Raw genomic sequence first — 23471 nt, 5'->3', positions numbered from 1 at the left:
CTGTACAAACACAAAATTAAAAGATGGTCCCCGCCCCAAGGAGCCTACAATCTAAGTAAAAGACAAGAGGTACCAAATGGATACAGACAGACTGGGGTGTATAAAGAAGTAAAGATACAATATTTCTCAGCATGCTAGGCAGCGGGCTCAGCACACCAGCAACCTAGGCAACATGGTAAAGGAGTGTTTTGAGGGGGGCTGTGAAGGTGGATAGTGAGGTAGCTTTGTGGATATTCATGAGGAGCACCTCTCAAGCATGTGGGGCAGCATAGAAGAAAGCACTAAAGTGCTTTTTTGAAAATTTAATAAATGGTCAGTGGAGGCTGGCATCATGGTCCAGTCGGAGCTGAGCACCGGCAACTTGATAGCAATCTCTTTACCTCAGGCTACCAGCTTTGAAGAAGACATGAGCACATGCACTAGGCCAATGTCTTACACTCACCTGTAGACAAGCTTGTCCTGAATATCTGAGGTCTTCAGGAGTTCAAGTTTCATCTGGGGTGCCATTTGCAATGCACCATGACAGCCTACATACAAACACTGCACCACACTGCCTGGGACTTGCAGCACCAAAAATGCAGGCCCTTGTTACTTGAGCTAAAGGAAGACTCCTTTAGGTGTGAAAAACATTGCAGGTTGTGCAATCTGTGGGGTCTCCTACTGGAAATAGACCCAGTGAAGCACCCAACTCATTGTATTGCACTAGTAATAGCAGAAAATGGCCTTTGTGCTGTACCAAAATAGATAAGATATCCCTGGTATGTGACTTAAGCAAACATCTCCAGATCCAGAACAAAAATGGAGTATTTGCCTCTTACACCAAAATACTTTAAATTTTGTTGGGAAAAAAAAAAGCAATGCATGCCCATGTCACTAGGTTTCATATTCAATATGTTTAAATCCTATAGGATGCAGAGTTAGCCATTCCTTCCTTCCCAAGTTAATCATGTTTCTGAGAGTTCATTTGCAAAGTATTATAAGATGTATTAGAGCTAAGATGTGAAACAATTATCTAATTTAGGAGTAAATTAAGGATGACCTGGACAGGACTAACGGGTGCATTTGAATCATAAAGTATAGAAATTGTGATGCACTAACAACAATTTCCTTTGGGCCTTATTCACGCTGAATAGTACCTTACTTGACAAGTGGCCCATCGATGGGACTACTCATGGAGGAATGTACTAAGCACTGTGAGTAAGAATATTACAATCTGACTCTTTGTATTTCTTGGTTACTCCCTTCTCCACTGGTCTGGCCAAAGGAACCTATGCTATTAAGCTAACATACCTGTTTGCTTATGTCTCAGTTCATGTGCTGTTTTTGTCTCATGCGATGGTTCATTATTATTATTATTTATTATTATTATTAACTCATAATCAGTGCTCTGAAGGTTTTTATTTATTGTTCTCTGTAATAGAACAGTGCCTCCATCAATGCTCTCCGTTTTTAATGCCTTCCTTAATAATATGTTTTCATGAAAGCCCTTTTATTACAGATGGATGTGACCATAATTACTGGATGTATTATAATGTTATTTTTGAAATTCTATGATGCAAAACTGTAGCCCTTTTTGTTTATTTATTTATATATTTATTTTGAGGTGGTGTTTTGGGAAAAAAAACACCAAAGCGCAAATTTGTACATTTTTCTTTTAGAGGTGAATCATAGGCAATTAACAGGAACAATTCTAATTAACTGACATAATTAAAAAACTAATAATGTTTAACATTATTGTTTTATACAATGACATTAGCTTTAACAGCCTAGCAACACATCAAGACTTCATTTACATAGTCACTGAGTATATTATTTATTCCTGGTTTCTTTGGTAACCAAATTGACAATAGGAACAGCAGTGTGAATTCCTAAATTGTTTTGCCATATAGTTTCATAATTTATGCCATTGGCAGTAATTGTAATGTCTGTATAATTTCCTTTTAATTATCAACTAATGAAATTTACATTCATTTGGGTAAAAAACAAATATTCACATTCAACTTTCAATCACCTGTCCAAGTTTTCATTCAGTTTGCTGTGGTTTGGTACCTTATATTTATTTATATTTTAAATGTCAAACTGTGAAAGATGTATTGAAATCTCTTTGATTATTATTGCTTGGAGGAATATTGATTACTGTATATATTTCTATGGCACTCTTCTGCCTTCAAAGTTTTAGAAGATGCTTCTTTCAGAAAAGAAGAGAGATACTACTGGCTTTTTCACATTAAACTCTAAGGATCTTAAGTGGAATTAATTCCATAAACTTTAATTGCAGAATAATCTCTGCCTGTTCCCTTAGCTCTTGATTTATTACATGCATTTATTTCTAGTTTGAAAAATTCTCATCAGTTTCCCAGGGAATTAATTTAGATTTCCAAAAAGAAAAAAAAAGAAAAAAAGAAAAAGAAAAAAGGGGGGGAGGGAGGAGGAAATTGCTTCTAAATTCAAATTAAGATGCTAATTACAATAATTATTTCATGAAATTATATAGAAACTTTATACAAATGAGTACAGTTATTTTGGAAAAAAATTGATTTGCAAATAATCTTAATTGAACTCAACTTTTGAATGGAACAACGCTTCAATTCAGTTTCTCTTAAATAATGACACTTGGGGAAAAGCAGAATAGACCTATTAATCTGCTTTTAGGCCCTGATTCTGCAAACACAAGCCTTTAAAGCACATACGTAGGTATCTGCAGGATCAGAAACTTACACTGATGCAACCCCATTGAAGCCAAAGTTATTCCATCTGTGTAACTAAGGAGAGAATTTGTCCAGGTGGACCAAATTCTTTGCCTGGTGCAAGCTCATTGTTGCATCAGGAATTGATTTGGCTGACTATGTTTAGTGGGCATCAGTGGCAGGGTCATCTCAGGCAAGATGCCAGTGAGACAAGTGAATTTAGTGAGACCAGTGACTCAGTGGGCCAGGTTCTGGGAAACTCCCAGAAGCAACTGGTTAAAATGTCGAAAGGAAAATTAAGATAATTTCCCTGGTTCTGGTGGAGTTGCCAGTTCCTCACCCCTTTTCTCTCTCAACAGGTTAAAGGGGAGAGTGACTTTTAGTGGAAGCCCCTGGATGCAATGCTGGCAGCACACCAGTGAATGGACTACATATCAAGTGAGCAGTAAAGTCCATTATTGTCAATTGCCTTTAAGCGATTAGAACATAGATTTGATGTGAATCCATATGAGACAAATTAAATCAATTAGCGGATAATCTGGGCCAATCCTTGATGTGAAGCACACATTGTTTGTGTGGGGTTTTTTTTTTTTTTTTTTTTAATAATTTTTTTTTTTTTTGGTTTTTTTTTTTTTTTTTTTTTGTCAAACATGAGTCTTGCACATAGAACCTATTAAACCTTTTTGATTAAAAAAGGAAAGCTTGACAATAATAATTGCTAATGTGCTGTGTCCCTTGACAGATGATGTCTGTTGCCGTTACTGCGCTGAAGACTGAATCCAAACTGAGATTTATGCATGGCTCCCCAAAATAGCACAATCTACGAATTTAAGGGGCCAGGAAAAGCCTCTACTGAAAAAGGTAGCTGCATCTGCATACTCTTTTGTAGCTATTTTGATATTTTTTACAAACTATAAAAGAGCATCCATCCACATAAAAATATATTAAATAAACAGACCTATCAGTTCCTCCAGATCAAATCAAATACACTGTGGCAAGAGAAATGTATTGACCACACACACAGTCCTCAGAGTCCCACACCCAGCCCACCCAGCATTTATCTGCCTATGGGCAAGGGAGAAAAGGTGGGTCTTGCAATGCACCTTGAAAGCTGACCTACATGGTCTGTTATGGATCTAGGTAGGAAGCACATTCCAAGGATCTGGGAACACAATGGTCCATATCTATCACCCTGACCCATGTTGAGAAAACTTTATTCTGCAAATTGTTCTCTCATAACCTGATTCCCTCACCCTGACTCCCACTGAGTAGTTTCCTTACTTTGCAAGTAGTAGCCTGTATTAGCCTTTGCAGAATGGGTACTATTCAATGTGAACTGGAGTTTGGGGGAAAATAGTCCTATGCAGAAGGAGTTTCAAAGTTTTAAATCTGATCCCAGTGTTCTGAGCTCTGCTTTGTAAGGGCTGCTTCAACCATTGTTGACACGCGATCTTGTGAAGGACCTATTTGTTGGGATACCATTAAAATAAAAAAAAGTCCCAAGGCCTAAAAACCAGAGCACCTAAAAATTGTAACAGGAAAAACTTTGGACTTTGAGTAAAATAAATATTCCCTGACAAATTTGTGTTTGCAGAATATAAGAAATGTTGACATTAAAGAATCATAGTGTGCTATCCAATATCCCGCTCCTAATAGATTAAGGGGGAGAGTAATATACACATACTGATCTACAGTAGAACCTCAGAGCTACAAACACCAGAGTTAAGTACTGACCAGTCAACCACACACCTCATTTGGAACTGGAAGGAGGCAATCAGGCAGCAACAGAGACAATAAATAAATAAATAAATACACCCCCCCCCCCAAAATGCAGTTAAATGTAAATTACTAAAAAAGGAAAGCAGCATCTTTCTTCTGCATTGTAAAGTTTCAAAGCTGTATTAAGCCAATATTCGGTTGTAAATTTTTGAAAGAAACAATCATAATGTTTTGTTCAGAGTTCTGAACATTTCAGCGTTACGAACAACCTCCATTCGCAAGGTGTTCGTACCTCTGAGGTTCTACTGTATAACATGAAATGAAGAATTTCTAATGATAACATTAAACGCTTTATTAGTTATATTATTAATACATTGTAATTATGGATAGCGAGTAAGTATATACATAAGGTAACATTCTGGCCAAGGCTTCACCTAGCATAAATGTATTTTTGTTCGTTTGTTAATTTCTCTTTAAAAAAAATTGCTGATTTCTTTTAAATGATATTGTTGGCAAGCTATGTAACATGTTGTTTTGGAAGATGTAAGAAAGAGGTACAAACATGTAATGATCAACAAAACTTCCTTTTTCTGGGAAACTGAGAAACCGGGTGTCCAGGGCAACATGACCCAGAAATTGCAAATTCAGCAGAGAAAATTTGGATATTAGGAGATTAAAGCTTGTGCATGCATAATGTAAAGGTCATGTAAAAATAAATGGGTAATGTTTTGAATGGTGATTGGAGGAAAATTAGGTAATGGAGAATGGGAAAATGTTTAAGAGTACGTGTAAAATGGGCTCCAAAACTGGAAACTGAAGAAGGATCCTGAAGGATCAGACCAGGAGAACAGGTAAGGTGATGGCCATCCTGGAGGTGCCCCGGTATACGGTAACTTGGGCCCATTTACCTATTCCGTCTTGTCTGTTATTACTTGTCTGGCATGAATGTATGTCCAGACATTGTAAGTGACAATAATTCTGTCTGAAATTGTATTAAATAAAGGCAAAAACCGATTAAGCCTAAATTGGGTAGATGCGTGACTCAGTTTCCCACTTTACACTCCCAACATAATAGCGTGCAAGCTCCTTAAAATAAAAGGAATGGAGCACTTTTAAGAAATGAACATCTGTGATCAAACGAATTATACTCAGCGAACAGCAATGGAGATCCACTTCTGGGTCCACTGAGCAGCATTTCTGTAGCAGTTGAAAATTCATTTCATTTCATTATCTGAACTGTTCAAGCACCCCAGTTTGGATCAGAGAAATCTTCTTAAATCTGCAGGAAACCCATTTACCCCTGCTGAGGCTGCAGCTTCCTTTCTTTTATTTAGGTAGAGTTGTCTTGCCTACCGACTCTGGCAGAGATATATATATAAGATTTGTATCGAGGAGAAAAGGAACATTTGCTGAAATCTGCAGTGGATAGGAGCTGTATTATTACCCTTTTCTGTTTTATTGAAGTCTGTTTCAAGGCTACTTTACTGATCTCTCATCTGTTACAAATACAGTTCTTGATACATTAGAAGGCAGAGAGCTGTCTCTGAGGTGATGCAGTGTAGAACAAAGAGAACAGCATCTGCCCTCTGAGATTTTACAAATGAAGGAAGTTGTGGTATCGTTAACTCAGAAAGAAAAAAATGCAGCCATCAATGTGGAATTTAGGGAGAAATTAATGCATGAAATGTTTGTAGCTGCATAGGTCCTGCTTAGTTCACCTGCACAGATCAATGCTCTGCTCTCCACTCCACACTGCAAATCTTGACCTAGATACAGCTCTCAGTTACGTAGGTGTAAATTCACAGTAACTTCACTGACGTCAATGGATTTATTCCAGATTTGCACCGATATAAATAAGATTACAATATTGCATGTGCTGCACCCATTATGAATATTGAGCTCCCACAAGTGTGGAATATGTAATAGGTTTCCACAGTCTGGGTCAGCATCTCAGCCCTGGTACAGCTGTATAAATCCAGCCTGACTGCATTAACCTCAATGGAACAGAATTGGATATCTGTGGTGTCACCTGCAGCAGCTACCTTTGTGGCCTGAAATATATTCTACATTTTGTATTGAGGTTACCCTCAAATAAATAACTAAATGTAACCCTTCTGCCAATGGCGTCAGCAGCAACTAGGTCCTTATTTTAGGGGATTCTCTATAATTTCTTAGTTTTTTTTTCCTTGAGCCCCCACCCAGTAATCTGGGAACCTATAAGCATTCTGGGCACCTTTGCTAGGCAGATCTCTATCCACTCGCGAGCACAAAGGTTTAAACAAACAAACTTTATTGGGGGGAGGAAAGAAAAGGAAAGGCTTGGTTGAACTGGGACAAGTATTTTCAGTGTCGCACCTTCCACCACCTCGGGGTGCATAATTCACACTTCCTAACAATTGGGACCTAGAATGGCTGATGCAGTTTGTTCTGCCTACCAGGCTCCCACTCTCAGTTCATGGGTCCCCAACTTCCTCACTTACAGCTTATAGTTCCAGGAGTCCAGGAAAATCATGGTCCCCGTTTTGTAGGCAGCTCTGGGGCTTCACCACGTGACCTCCTATAATGATTTCACTAGCTAGGACAGGGCGGACTCACCTGCATCGCTAGGCTGATGTAGACAATTGCTATGAATTTCTCTTCTCCCACTATAGTGCATGCAACTGATCTCACTCTGCTGCTCGCCTGCTGGAAGCTGTGGCCCAGGGGTGAATCCAACTGCTGCCTTGCTCTGCCTGCTGTCAGGTGACCGGAACTGCTGCTCGGGTCTGACCGCTGTTTTCCACTAGCTAGACAACCGGGACCTCTGGTGAGCTCTGCGGTAATTATAGCTCTTAACTCAGCTCTTTCAGATTTGAGGTGATCAGTAGCCTTAAGAACTCATCAAAGTCCCCACCCCCCAGAGAGGTATTCCCAGCAGCAAGCCATGAATGTGCAGTCTTTCTTCTTTCATTTCCTAGCGCCGTGCAGGTCCTTTTACCCACCTCGGCAAACAGCAGTATTTTTTATCAGGGTGATTCTATACCTAGTCATTGCCCAGGCGTTGCCCAGCAGAATAATCTCCAAAGTATAATACTTCATCATACCCCAAACTATCTGCAGTTCATAGGTAAATAAGGTACTGACTCACTCAGTCGACTCCCCTTAGTCTCCAGTGGATGCCATAAAAGAGCTCACTCAATGACTTCCCTTCTATCATAGGTTTCAGGCTACACAGCTTAAATAAAGTTGAGATGATACATACACACATGGAATAATGTACTGAGTCCAATTACTGCAATCAAGGGCAGACCAATGTGTTCCAGAGAGGAATTTCCACATGGGAATATGTTTCATGAGTCAGATTGAGTGAACTATGAGTTCCTCTTGAGATCTTTTTCCAGATCTGGGCTCCAATGGGTTCCAATAATGTAGGAGAAGAATCCTAGGCTATTAGGCATTTCCAGGTTATTTTGTGACCTTGGACAAATCACTTAAGACTTGATATTCAAAACACCAGACCATGTTGACTCCTAATTTCTGCATGCATATGGCCAGTAAGACACATAAAAGAGAGGGAGTTTGAGAGACAGAAGAAGAAGGGAAGAAAATAATAAAAGGGAGAAAGAAAAGAAGAAAAAGGGAAAATGCTACAAAGGTGTAAATGGGAGATAGTAGGAGAGAACAATGGAAAAGATTAAAGAATGGGGAGGAGAAGATAATCTTCCTATGTGTGGGGAGATGGAAGAGTTGACCTCTTGATGTCCCTTCCAGCCCTACATTTCTACAATTCTATGGACATTAAGGGTGTGTGCGTATGTGTGTGTGTGTGTAGCGTTCTTACAGTGTTGTTTGTATTTCCCTGTCAGCAAGGGAAGGGTTGGTGTAGAGTTGGAGAGGGAAGAGTATGGTAGACCCACCTTAACATATTTAAACACAAAAGGTAACTCTTTTGGCCTATCAAAATTGTGTGTGTGTGTGTGTGTGTGTGTGTGTAGAGGAGTGGCTATATGTCACAGGTAAAGAGGAATATTGGGGTCAGTTTAATCACTGCCTGAAATGAACATAAAGAGATGGGGGTGAGGGGCATACTACTATATTCTTTTTTCCAACTCAGGCACTGTTTTGGAGATTAGGGCCACTGCTCAGTCCAAGAAAGCAGTAATGAAATTTGTGTCTGTCCATCTGTTACGTTGGCCTCTATCTTTCATGGAGTGTGTCTGTGCATGTGTTTCTGTATCTGTAAAACAAGAGCGAGAAAGAGAAATGGTCGCCCAAAAAATGCTACTTTGGCTGTACAATTAAGTACTCGAAAATAAGAAAATGCCAACGTTGATCTCAACTCCGCCCCCTTTTACATAAATATGATAATCAAGTGTGAGCTCTTCAGAGAAGGGCCCATCCTTCTCCTGTGCATGGAAAGCACCTAGGAGTCAGTGAGTGCATCATAAGATACACAGATGTAGTTGTAGTACTGTATTTACACAGCATACTACCAATGAAGCACCTGAATTTGCAAACGCCTATGGACATACTTAACCTTAGTCTTGTCAGTAGCCCCGTTGAAGTCAGTTCTTGGTTTCAGGAAGTTCAAGTTTCACTGCTGTCAGTACTAGATTTCAGGCAGTTCTACGCAGAGTGAGGTGATCAGGCTGATATTTTGATGTGTTGTATTGAGACAGTACTAATATAATGCAAGAATTGTGGAAAACGTTTGGTAAATGGTAAGTAGTAGTGCATGAATATTCTGAAATTCTGACTAGACATTTCCAAAAGTAGCACGCTGCGAATGACAATATTGCACAAACTTCCTGGTTATTGTAAGATAATTGATAAGGTCAAATCTTTCCTTATATTCAGTTAAAACATTTTGAAAGAAATAAGAGGCATTTTTTATTGAAAAAAAAAATCAATTAAAAATTTCACATTTTTGGTCTAATAGTTTGGAACAGAGCTGGCTGAAGACCCTGCACATACTGATGCTATTATCTGCCAAAGCATGAAGTAAAAATCAGCAATGAAGTAACCAGCATAGGCCATGACCCTACAAATACTTAAACATGTCTTATTTTTATTACTATTTAATCACTGGGAATATTCATGGTAGTAAAGTTAATCACATATGTACGTGTTTGCAGGAATGGAAACACAGAGAAAACCAACAGGGAAAAAAAATGTTTAAAGAAAACTGAACCAGTTAAAGCTGTTTCTCCCCAGCACATCCTATTTCACAGCTTTCTCTCTTAGCACAGCCCATATTCAGTTTAAAGGAAAACTGATTTCATTTACTAGGACTCTGGGTAGGCAGAAGAGTTTCAGAAATATTGCACCTGCACAGACTCAAGATTTGGCATATTTATATGGAAAATGAACCCTGGCAAAAGGTGGAGACAACAAATGGTCTTGCTTAAAATGTTGTGGGAGGGAGGAACATAACACCCTTCTTCTGATTGTACCCACGTCAGTGCTAGATGGTTTGGATTGACACTTGGGCCACCTGACCAGGAGTAACATTGTATGACACCCATAACACAATGGATTTGATGCATTGCAGGTGGGTAAATGCACGGAAGCCAATTCACTGGAGACAGAAGTGCACATGATTCCATTAGTCTTTAATGGACTTGGCCTTGCTTATCTCATCAATGAATTTGCCCTCCTGGAGCAAAGAGTCTGCCTGGATAGTATCAGGGGGTAGCCGAGTGAGGTTTTTACCCACGAAAGCTTATGCCCAAATAAATCTGTTAGTCTTTAAGGTGCCACCAGACTCCTTGTTGTTTTTGCCTGGATAGTGTTCCTCAGCTACTTTTCTGTGACTAAAACTTTCTATCTAATGATGTACCTCCTTGCCTTTTGTAGACACAACACTAGGTGGCAGTATATTGTCATATTACTGGCATGTTACTCTCTCCAAATGCAGCTCATGCAGCTATCATTAAAGACTATCTGACTGAAGAATGGGGGCTGCATTGATTCTTACAAATGGTATTTAAAGCAAGGGGGACTGTATTATTCTGGAAAGACTCTTTACACCTTCCAGCTGTCCCACCAAGATAGGATACTTAGTTTTAGCTATCTGTGAGTATTCATTCAATGTTACCTTTTCATATTTGGGGTCTGTTTCTTTCTAGGTAAGTACCACATACCCCACTATGCAAGGTCACTGCAGATAGAGGCCCTCGATTTAAAAAATGGTCTGAATCACTAACATGGCTTCTCACCCCTCAGGCCAGCTGACTCCCACTGATTTCAATGAGCTTTGAATCAAGCCTCAAGAAACCACCCAAAGTATATACCTAAATCTATTAAGTGAAATTGTAGCACCATTAAACTCAATGGCATAACTCCCATTCACTCCAATGGGCCCAGGATTTCAGTCAGTGAGCACTATTCTGCTCCTATTAGAAGCAGAACGGATCTTTGTTGGACCCTGGAGTGGTCACATACACGGCATACCGTTTATTTCAATTCACTTTCAGTTACAATGAATTACATGATGGCACATTGGGAGGTAACAACGTAACTGGCTATGACTGCCTCCCATTAAAACCACATATAAATTCAAGGTAACTGTCAACTTTACTGGATTGAGTTCAACCTCTGGAAATAAGGACTTTAATTGAACACTGATCATCAGCTAAAAATGAAGAATCCTTTCAGAAATCATTTCAGACCACAAGCCACCTAACAGTGTTTAGCAGCTGCTCTTTGTCTTTCTGGAGCCTAGAGATAAATTGCACAGAGACTGAATCAGTTTTCTAAGCCAAAATTAGTTGGTCCTTTTGAGTCCTATGATCAATTTTATATTGCTCAACTATAGTTATGGTCTTTGGAATTCTGGTACAAATATTTCTTTCTCATGCTCTGTATTTGCTTTACTGTCCACCTTAGACTATCCTACCTTCTTATATGTTGGTGCCCAGTACTGTGTTCTGGCCTCGCTCTGATCCTCCAGCTGTGTCCATACTCTTAAGAAGAATAGCTGAATAGCAAAATATTGACTCTGAATAGAGTGATCTCATCTTTAATTATAATAACAGTTATTTTACATGAAAATATTCATTTGGGGCAAGCATGACACTTGCCAAATGTTATTGAACAGAGGGTAAGAGGACTTTAGATACCCCCACTGCCACTTCATGGGTTAATCACATCAGCACAGGTAAGACAGCAACCTCTGCAAGGCTGCTACTTGCCTTCCTGAGTAGCGGTGGGAAATGGGTAGAGAGGCTTGACCTTCTGCCATCCAATGTGCCAGTAGATCTAAGCTGGTGGGGAGGAGGAAACCAACTGTGCTGGTAAAGGGAGAGCTGAAATTATTTTCCTCGTGAAATAGGATGGAGAAATGGACCAAACTGTGACTCTGAGTCACAATTTGTTCCCTGGCCTGCTCCTTTACTCCAGCTTTTGGGACAAGAAGTTTTTGAAAGTATGTGTGAAGTTGGGAAAGTTAGAGAATGAGCAAGAAAGAGCAAGAGATTAATATTTCCAGCTTTTTAGTTTTGTTAAGCTTTTGGCTATAATGGTAACTGATCAGGTTACAATTAAATGTCACCCTGGTCGTTTGTCAGAATCAGGCTGCTGTAAAATCAAAACGGAACATTTCAGCAAAGGAAGTATGTATGATCAGCAATCATGTGTCAATTCCTAACCTCTTGCTATCACAACTCCACCAATCATTCACACAGACATACTGTAATCTCATTTCCACCTCTGAGCATTCAAGGTATTGTTAGTCACAAGTAATTATTTGTAGAAGTAGTAAGTATTATATCCTGGATGTACACCTTAAACAGGCTCAGATGTTGTTTTGATCAGGGGGCCGGGGCACATGATTTAGGAGGAGAGGCTGAGGGAACTGGGGTTATTATAGAAGAGAAGAGTGAGGGGGGATTTGATAGCAGCCTTCAATTACCTGAAGAGGGTTCCAAAGAGGACGGAGCTCGGCTGTTCTCAGTGGTGGCAGAGGACAGAACAAGGAGCAATGGTTTCAAGTTGCAGTGGGGGAGGTCTAGGTTGGATATTAGGAAACACTATTTCACTAGGAGGATGGTGAAGCACTGGAATGGGTTACCTAGGGAGGTGGTGGAATCTCCATCCTTAGAGCTTTTTAAGGCCCGGCTTGACAAAGCCTTGGCTTGGATTATTTAGTTGTTGTTAGTCCTGCTTTGAGCGGGGATTGGACTAGATGACCTCCTGAGGTCTCTTCCAACCCTAATATTCTATGATTCTTCCCCCTTTCTTAAACTTGCCTCTAACTTCTTCAGTCTTTGAAACTGCACTGGATTATTGATATTTTGGATTCCTTACTTCCTCACCTTCCCAGATGAAATTCTCGATCTTCCCTTTCTATGTGTGCAAACAGAAAAAAAATCATTTCAGTTTCCAGGGGGTGACAGGTGACTATTTTGAGCCTACAGAACTTCCCCAGCCTGAAATCAAAGATGCGTCTTTTATACTGGCAGGTGAAAAATAATGAAAAAGCACCAAAAATGGTTCTGTTACAGTTTAAAACAAATCTTAACTTATGCTGCACATATCAATATGGAATAATGAAATCAATACAGCCACATTATCTTCCAAATTAACACGGCATAACACTGTGCCAGAAAGATGTAGGGCCTGATCCAAAGCCCTTTGAAATTAATCAGGGCCTTAACTTTACCAGTTATTATTCAGGGATCTAGTATTTGATGTCATAGTCTGGTTACAGAAAGGGCACAGGGCTAGGTAAACGATAGGACCATGAAGTCCATGGAAAAAAGAATGTGCCCTCTCTGCCTATAGAGAAAATATGATTAAACTGAACCTCAGGTTGTTTAGTTCAATTTTTGCATTGATGGGTGCTGTTGCACAAAAAGAAAAGCTCCACCGGTGTTATGGTAATGGTATGCATCATGCTGCCACCTCCATCTTATCCATGGGCGAATTACAACTGTGTCATGTCCCGTAGGTCATCCTTTCTAATTACACAAAGTGCTATCCTTCTACTGTGCATCTGTCTGCTGAAAATGTTGGGAAAGGAACAATTCTCCACAGTGCTATGTGCAATTCTCCTATAACATTGTAACTGTGTATTTGCCATAAAAGCTGGGAAATGCATGTATTCTACATACTTGGACACGCATCACATTATAGATTTTAAAAATATAAGTGGTAGCACAGCCATTTAAAACATATTTACCAACATCTTTCAAATGAAAGACTAGGGTTCTGTTTTTAGCACATGTGTCATCATTCACATGAATTATTACAACTCTTTTCACACTGGTAAAAGATGAAAAATTACTCCCTATTTGTGGATCGGTAACTTTATTTCTCAAAGATGATGGTGTGGTGGCCTCAGTGGTTCCCAGCCAGGAACAGTCAAAGAAGAAACTGCTCCAGGTTTCATGAGCCCAGTGATTTTGGGATCATAGTCAGCACAGTGTATCACCACGGTTATATCAACAGACCGGGCTTGATAGCATTTTCTGACACAAGGTCAAAAAAGAAAAAAGCAGGAGTTGCCACATTTAGGATCAAAATGTGTCTCTCATTATGTGCCCAATAAAAACACTAAGTGACAAGAATATAGACCATGAGTCAAACCATCAAAAGCCAGAGATATAAATGTCCATTACTTGGTCCATTGATTATGGCAAAAGCGGCAAGTCTTAATGCTACAGAAACTGAGCAGAGAACTTTCACCTTCAGAATCAGACATAAGGGCTAATGGCAAATTTTTCAAAACTAGCTACAATTTTGGGATGCTTTGAGTTTTGGGGCCCAATATAAGCCCCTGGGCTTGATCTGCAGAGGTGCTGAGCACTCACAATCAAACAACTTCAATAGGAGCTGCAGGAGCTCATCACCTCTGAAAATGAGGTCCAAGATACTTCAAGTTGGGTACCCAAAGATGGAGGCATTCAAAGTTAGTGACCACTTCCTACCAATTTCCCAAACTCAGCCCTGGTGAAAGTGGTTGCTACTCTGCTGATGCCACACTACGACTGGGTTTTTTTTCCCCTTAGAACCTGATTCTGATTTCAATCACAGCAGTGTATTTCAAGAGTAATTGGATTGAAGTTAATGGAAATAACCGTATAAAACTGATGTAACTGAGATCAGAATGGGGCCCTTAGACTCTACAGAAGCTGAGCCATGAAATTTGGAAATCTGACATCTTGCCTGGCTAAACCCCACAATGTTTTGTATCCAGTTGCTTTTTTGATGCTTTGTCCAAGAGATGCAATTTGATACTGTTGAAACAGTTGGAAGCAATGGCACATCAAAAGATTAAATGGCAGAAATGCAATCACTTCACAAATGCAGAATTAAATGAGTGTCTTACATTTTCAGGAACTTTTCCCCATTACTACAAGAACCCAGATTGGTCAGGACTCTTTCTGTCATTTTTGCAGTACAGTTTTGTAACCCTAGGTTTCTGAAAAGTAGAATGAACTTATCTTAGCCACAGTAACTTGGGGCTCAATTTTGAATGAACAGCTTGATTTTTCAAAATCAATCTCCAAAGCAGCAGCTGTAGGAAGGGGACAAAGAGACTGATATGGATCGTGGACTAGTCCAGTGGGAAGCAAATGAACAGAAGGGAATTTACCGACTGCTTCCAAGCGCAGATCATCAGTTCACCGAAACCACTCAAGCAAGTTGTTGGTGAGTGATTGGTTTGGTGAATTCATTATTACTGTATGTTAACAGCCCTGTGAGAGGAAACACCTTTGGATATAAATTCATCAAATCAAACGGACTTTATAAGTATGTTTCACTTCTGAGGTTTATTTTATCTAAAAATTCAAGGTTAGAGGTTAGATGCTATCCCCAGAACACTTTGAAGGCAAGACAGTGTCATTTAAAACGTACTCTGACCCTGATCTTGCAATCTGATATGCACAGGCTGACTAGTTCAGTTAGGGACAGCCCCATAGGCTTTGCTAAAGCCCCATATGGGCATAGGAGTTCATCTGTGTGTGGAGCCCTATCAAAGTCAAATGCAGGGGTCTGCCCATGCAGATCTGGTTGCACCACTTGGGCCAATATTTGCATGTATAAATCACAGGCAAAATCCTGGCCCCACTGAAGTCAAAGGCAAAATTCCCATTGACTTCAATGGGTCCCACATGCTTGCAAGTTTTCTTTTGATCAGAATGAAATTATTGTCATCTAGGGACCAACAGTGCAAATACACAGGCGAGTAACTTTATTTACATGAGTAAAATCATGGTTTGCAGGATTGGGCTCCTAAACAGGAGACTCAGCCCACACAGAGTCGCTGCATTTAGCTTCATAATCATAACTTATCAAGCCAGATCTTGAATCCAGAGCTTCTATCACCAAACAACCTAAATATTGCAACTTTTCACTGAGGACTACTGGGTTTCTGTGTAGTGCCTTTAAGATTTATATGTCTATTATATTCATTCACATCAACAAGTCTGAATGATTTCATACATGAAAAAGTAGTAAACCCACATTTCAGTCCAAAGCAAAGTTTCGTGGGGGAGTTTTATTTTTTTTCTGAATTGATGAACCCATCTCTAGTCATAATCCTACATTTTTGTTCCAACTTTTACTAAGAATATTGTAAATATTAATCCAGTGTTAGGACAACTCAGGGCAGAGTTCAAACAGACATGACCCTTTGGCTCAAGTGGTCAGCCAGAATTTAAGGCTACCCTGCTAGGGTAGTTTCTGTTATGAGGAGAAATCAGTAAATGTGACACAGATATATTCTTGGTGTAATCTTGTTTATTTACAAAAATGTACACAGGGTCCCATTTGTCTGAACACAGTAGAAACAAAGCATAGCAGGCAGTTTTCTTGCTCAGGAATTCCCAGGTCTGTCATTCGTGTGAGCTCTGTGCCCAAGAAGCAGCTCTGTTTCTTTGCTTCCTCTCACGCTCATGATTAAAACTCCTTCTCTAGGCTTTTCTGCTTCCAGCACACACAGGCTACAAACAAATATCCTAGCCCTTGTGTTTGCAACCAGGGAAACCTCTCAGGCCACATAGCTTATCTCTGACTTGTCATGTGGTCTAGTGCCTTGGGTGGTAGCCTCCATTGTTTGCAGCTCTCTTTACTACATAGAGGGTCTTCATTGCATCTTCTGTTGAGGCTGAAGGAGGGTGCTGGATGCAGCCATTGGCTTTATCAAGGTCTATGATTGTCTTCAGAACCAAGACTCCACTGATGGCAGCCATTAACACCTTTCAGAATAGCAATTCTTTTAGGATTCCTCCTAATGTAGATCAATCTAGGAAGTTTCTGAAAGTTCAAAAAACAAAAATCACTTGTTATTTTTTCATGTGTTTTGTCCCTTTATTAGTACTTCTTCCTCCTCAACAGATAGAGACCCTTCTAGGAGCCTTACACATACATCACATGAATAATTCCATTGCCTTCAGGGGGTCAACCCACATAAGAGCCACCAATGTGAATAAGGGTTTGCAAAACTGGGTCCTTTAAGGCTCTCTCTAAACTGCAAGTCATTCAAATAAATGTAAATAAAATAAAAAATATTCTGAGAAAATGACATATTTACAAAGTGCTTCATCATGTTTTTGCATGTTCTTGAGTAGTTTTATCATTTCTCATTGGACACTATTGGCAAAATATTTCCTGGCCTGAGCACACATTGAAAACAATGACAAGATGTGATAGGCACATTAGATCAAAGATGGAAGTGTCTGCAGAAACAAAGGATAGTCAGTCCTACACATATGTGAAAAGTGTTTCAGTGCTGGTTCAGATACATAAATTAAACTATCCAACCAGTTGGCTATGGGTTGGTTGAAAAAATGGAAGTAAAATACCATGACTTATAGATATAGGAACAGTAGGAGAATGCAGCTGTTTCCTTCTAGCTAAGCTCTTTCAATGGCCTCTAAGGAATAATACAGTACAAGACTATGCTGAAGATTTATAGACACTTGAATCCCTAAAAAGGATTCTGCTAATACCCTTCCCTAAATGTAGACAAGTACTTGTGTGTTTTGGAATTATCTCATATTTTCCAAACTAGTTTAGCATATCTAACTTCATAACATTCATCTAGCACATCTAACTCTTCATATATTTTCGGCAGCTCAGTACAGTGACTTTGGCCCCAATACAGTAAAGCACTCACATGCTTACCTTTAAGCTTATGAGTAATCCTAGCAAAATAAGTGGGACTACTCATATGCTTAAAGTTAAGCATGTGGTTTGCTGGACTGATGCCTTTCTTGCTTCATTTAGCCATAAGGAAGACATTTAAACACTAAAAAAAAGAACAAAAGGCAGATTTAAGAAGAGTATAAAATCAGTAAAAAAGAGTATAAAATGCAGAGTATGCTGCAAGCTAATTCATAGATTATTTTTTCATTTGTCTATTCCAAAATGTTCTAGAGGCTGGAGAAAAATAAAGACTAAGAACCACCTAACCAGACAATCCAGGAAGCAAACTTTACTTGGTAGCAGGAAAGGAGAATGTGTTTGAATCAGTTATTAGCTTACCAGGTCTTCTCCTTGGCTAAAAAGGATTTGTCTTGGGACGTTCTTCTTTAGCATTAGGCTACGAGAATGATTTTAATGTCCAAAACAAGAGCTACATTTGCTGTGAAGAAATTCAGTGACTATTATGACCGAAATTTTCGAGTGCCTAGTGATTTTGGGTGTCTCCATTTTTGGGTGTCTAATCTGAGACTCCATAAAGGGGCCTGATTTTAGAACAGTATCCTTTAAGGCATCTTAAATTTGGCAACCAAAAACAGAGGGCACCCAAAAACACTAGTCACTTGTGAATATTATTTAAGACCTTATGTTTTCCTACATAGTTTGTTGATTGAGTGCTTTCAACAAGGCACATATGGGGAATAGCTGCCATATTCTTCACTATGCATGGGCATCAGCCCTGGGGTGACTCATATTCGTTGCTTCTTTGGTTTTGCACCATGATCTGCTACAAATTAATGTGCACTTGAATTTCCCTGAAGTTTTTCTTTTCCCTTACAGTACTGTGAATTCTCTTTGTTTCATTATACTTTACAGCTGTTTTATATAAATACACCTCTACTCCGATATAACGTGACCCGATATAACACGAATTCTGATATAACGCGGTAAAGCAGCGCTCTGGCGGGGCGGGGCTGCGCACTCCGGCAGATCAAAGCAAGTTCAATATAACGTGGTTTCACCTATAACGCAGTAAGCTTTTTTGGCTCCCGAGGACAGTGTTATATCGAGGTAGAGGTGTAGTTTAAATTATATTATGAGACAATTACATAATTGTTTTGATTAGATAAATTGTTGCAAACATTTTTCATTGAGTTCTAACATTTGGTACTTAACACGTCTGATACTCCATCACATTTACATAGCTCTCTTTAAAGTGCAAATCAGTGGGCGAAGTGGTCTCTAAAACTTAATGTCCAGTGCCAGGAGCCAATCCTGCATCAGGGAGCATGTTGCTTCAGCTATTGTCCACTGGTGAACGGGACATAACCAGTGGGTATATTTTAGAGAGCCCCTAGATTGCTTTGAAGTTTCTCAGGCCTGGCATGGGAAGGGTCCCAGAATCAGAGATCTGCAGCACCTACTTCCCATTGCGCAGCAGATACAGGGCACAGCAGAAAACCTGGCCCTGTGACTCTTAGGAGGCTACTAGGTATGGTAGGGAGGAAAGGAAGACCAGGTCTTCATCCGAAACTGAAGGTTACACTCCTATTAACAAAAGCAGATGGGAAAATGTGCACCTGGCCCTGACTGCCACTCCACACCTAGCACCAGCGTTGGGTCTGCACATTGAGATTCAGACACAATGGACATAAGCCATCAATTGAGGGTGCCTGATTTGAATTGAGCTCCACCCAGCTAGCTCTCATGCAAATCCCTATGTCCTGTATGTGGCTGGTCATCCCCAGGAAAGATCATTGGAAAGGACAGGAGCCCTAATCAATAGGGTAATGTGTCTTAGATGTCAACCCCTTGGATTGCATTTGCCCAGACAAGGAAGCAGATAGACAATTTCAATATTTTGAAGAGCCATCGGTGTAATAGGATGGGTATTTCGAAAAAGAAAAGTAAATTTTTGTGGGATTGTCTGTTTAGTAACAATGGGCCAAATTCATCCCTGTTGTAATCCTCTGATTTAACTTCAATTAATTAAACAGATTATCAGTCACTTATACAAAGCACAAATATTTGCCCCATTTACCAATAAGAAACATCCAGAGAGGTGCCCACTTAGTCAGGAGTAAGCAGACTTTTTCTAACAATGGTTAATGGCTTTTTAAATTGGGATGCCTTTTATACAGTACAGGAAGAATCAGGACTTCATTCTTCTGTTAGCATTATGTTTTCTGTGTAGGCAGGATCAGAAGAACTCTGCAGCCTTTTCAGTCTCACCCAAGCTACCAATGCAACAAAATTCTTATCTTAAAAAAGACATTGACAGGAACAGTACTGTATAATTAAAGCAATAAATTAATTACCAGGCTTCCCTGGTGATTATTAAACACTTGAGGCAAAATTGCTGTCTCTTACTCCTTGTTGAAGGATTGTTACTATTTAGTTTCAACACTCGGCTTTAACAATTTAGGTTACTTCCTTTGGGGCAAATGGGTAGTCACAAAACAATATTTATGTGTGTGTAAGAGCAATTGCCACAATACATTTTCCTTCCAGTAGCTTTGACACCATTCAACACACACTAACATTTGAGGGTCTGGATATTTTTTGGAGGTTGGCAAAATCCCACAGAGATGGACACATTCATCAACTACAGACATAGCAGAATGGCTGAATCGTGCCTTTAAACTATAACTCGGCATAACGCTGTATTGGGAACTTCAGGAGCAATCCAAGCTGAGTCAGCTAGAATCCTTCCTGGCATGCATGATGAAGCTGGGTATCTTCACCCTTGGGAAGAGGGCAACAGGTGCTCCTTTTTACACCCAGCCTGCTATGTCATGGCTCCTTTTGGGAGGCTAGCGCTGATATTATCAAGGAGGATGCCAGAATCTGGCCCTTAATGCATGATTCTATTCCATTTGGGAGCAGTCCTGAACAGAGGTAACTCCTGCCAGGAGCATGACTAAACTCAATGGTGTGTGTGTGTGTGTGTGTGTGTGTCTTTTGCATGCAGCTCTGAGCAGTATTTATTAAATTATTTTTTTTACCAAAGTGAAGTTTATTCTGTAGTGCTCTTTTCTCCTCTTTTTCATGAAGGGTTTAATTGGGTGGAAAAGTGGTTATACAGGGGCCCCGGCCATACAATATATTTGCTCTCTCTCATGCCTTTTCTTGCCCTTTGGATTGAGATCAAGTGAACTATTTCACGTGAGGGCAGTCAATGTACGGTTTGTGTTAAACCAGTCTGATGCCAAAATGTCGTCTGTCTGTTATCGAAATAATTCTAACATGAATCCTTTAGCTAAAGAACATTTTTCTGAGGATATATGGGTAAATAAAAATGGCTATTTAACTGTTGTGCAGAGAACTCTGCTGGAAGGAACTGCCTTTTAAGGTCTTCAGAAAGACTGGTTTCAGCTATGTTATTTGGAGTATAGCTATGGTTAAATGATGGCATTATCTGTGATATTTGAAGGATAAAAAAATTAGTAGGTATGCATTTGATGGGATCCATTAAGAAGTGGGCATTCTAGAATAATATAGACTGACATTCATGTTATGTACTAGGACCGGAAGAAACATGAATCAGCCAAAACTGGTTTTCAAAAGGAATGTATGTTGTTTTAACAGGTGTACTTCTCACCAAGGAAATTACTACCTTGGTCTGACCTGAAAAGTGATGTAATACCAAATGCTAATTAAGACTTAAAACTGAACTTCCAATGCCAATAGATTATACCCAGAGGGCATCCAGTTAAACCCAGAAGACAGATGCACATGGTCATGTGATCAGACTGTGCTAACAGGCAGAAACAGACAGCTTTTGACTGTGCAAGGAAAGGAATTTTTTGTGTATCATAGGCATTTCAATATTCTTCTGAAATTTACACTCAATGCCAAGGCTACAGTCTTCACCCCTTCTTCTCCAAAACATGCCTCTGTATTTGTCACAATCCTTTACCCCAGAAGTTTTGACTGAAAGAACATTTTGTCCACCTCCATTTATGTTCCTCTGGTGATTAATCCATATAATCCTATCATAAAAGAACTCTCCTCAAAGGGCTTTCCTGTGCAATAAATAAGTTCACCTGTAGTTCACTTGCATTTCTATAAATTGCTCTTGTAACTTGTATAAGAATGATTTTTTTAAAGAGGATGTTAGTTCCTAATTGTGACAGATATGGTAATTTCCTTGAAAAATCTTAATGAATGAAGTTGAAGTGTCTTTGGGGTCCATTGTACTGAATGCAAAATGTTTGGATTATTATGGGCCAGAATTGTATGCAACCTCTCTAGGAGGAAGAAGTGATGGAAGGCTTGGGAGATCAAAGGGTAATGTGACAGACAAGAATGGACTTTTAGGACAATCTGTGAGAAGTGGATTTCCTGGAAAATACCTAAGGAGAGGTTAATGCAAATTCCTCACTTATGCAAAAACTCTGCCTTTTGAAGCTTTTTCTGCTGATCACATGTTATATGAGGTCAAGATCAAAGGCCCAAGTTGTATAAAGGAAAGACTGAACTATTCATGGTTGCTCTGGTTTGAATCTGAAACCGTTTTGAACTTGAAACCATGGGAAAAACCCAGCTGTGGGTTTTGAAGGACTGACAGCTACCAGAGCCCAGAGTTGGAGTTGGGATGAGCTTATTAGCATGTGTGTAGGTTCTTTTATAGTTTTTACTATGTTTTCTCTGTAATGCTTTCACCTTAAAATAAATGTGCTTTCTTATAACGATCTATGTGGTAACTTGTGACTGCTGGCAATTATAGCTGTTCATAGTCTTCAGAAAGAAAGCAAAATGCAGACACTGTCCTGTTTAGAACATCTGGCTTGCTGGGGATATCACAGTGTAGTTAGGGAAGTGTTCAGCCTGAAAAAAACCCAGTCAGGAGGGAGAGTTACATGTGTCTTTATCCAAAAGAGGTGATGTTTGAGGAGTGGGTGCCCTTGGCGGACCATCAAGGGGGAATACAGGTGCATTTGTCCTGCATTGTGACACTAATATGTGTTTTGGTTTTTTTTAATATTTTAAACTCTTTCCTCGCTATTTTCCATTTGACACACACTTGCAAATTTAGAGCTAAATCAGCAAGTTTAGATTTTATACATACTGTGCTCTATATTATACATATCCGTGGTCTCAGTCCAGTTCTTAATGAACAAATATCCACATCAACAAAACTACCACTACAATTGCTTCTAATTGGCACCATTGGGCCAAATTCTGCTTGATTTAATTTTTGCCTGGTTAAGGACCACACAGTAGCCTTTTTTGCAGTTTAGAAGCCAATGACAGGAAGGGTATGAGACTAAACTACCCCTTCAGAAGGCATCAGGGTGGGTCTTTCTAGATCATGGTTGAGGCATAAAAGCAGAGATGTGAGAGTAACCTTTTGCTATATCACTGTGTTATTGTTCGGATAAACAGTGCACCTCCTTCTCCATCTCCAGGATGCCTATTTGGCTCCTTTCATGAGTATTAAATATAGACAGAAGTTTTGTTTATTCTAGGGCTAAAACGGGCATCACATATGGAGAATAATTGATCCAGATGATTTATTAGACTTTCAGTAAAATAACAATCCAGTTTTCTTTATCAAACTATGAACAATGATCCAAAGGCCATTCAAGTTAATGAGAGTCTTTCCATTGAGTTCTACAGGTTTTGGGATCAGACCCCAAAATTCCGACTAAGCTTAAAGTTTTACTTGTAAAAAACACAAATGTGTAGAATAGGGATGCGGGGAAGGGCAAGTCTATGCCAAAATATGAATTTCTCATTCCTCTTTTAATGGATTTGTGGACTTGACTCTGACATTTTTGGCTTACTTAGATGGATAGCAAGATTTAGAACTAAATCCATTGAAAAGCAATACTAGGGTTGAAACCTTAGAGGATTAGAAAATGAGCCTTATAGTGACAGACTCAAGGACAGGGCTGGCTCTAGCTTTCTTGACGCCCCAAGTGGCAAAGCAGG

Source organism: Terrapene carolina, unplaced genomic scaffold, assembly GCF_002925995.2.
Source record: "Terrapene carolina triunguis isolate 2854851 unplaced genomic scaffold, T_m_triunguis-2.0 Scaffold69, whole genome shotgun sequence".
NCBI lineage: Eukaryota > Metazoa > Chordata > Testudines > Emydidae > Terrapene > Terrapene triunguis.
The sequence above is the reverse complement of the archived record's forward strand: the minus strand, read 5'-3'. Positions refer to the sequence as shown.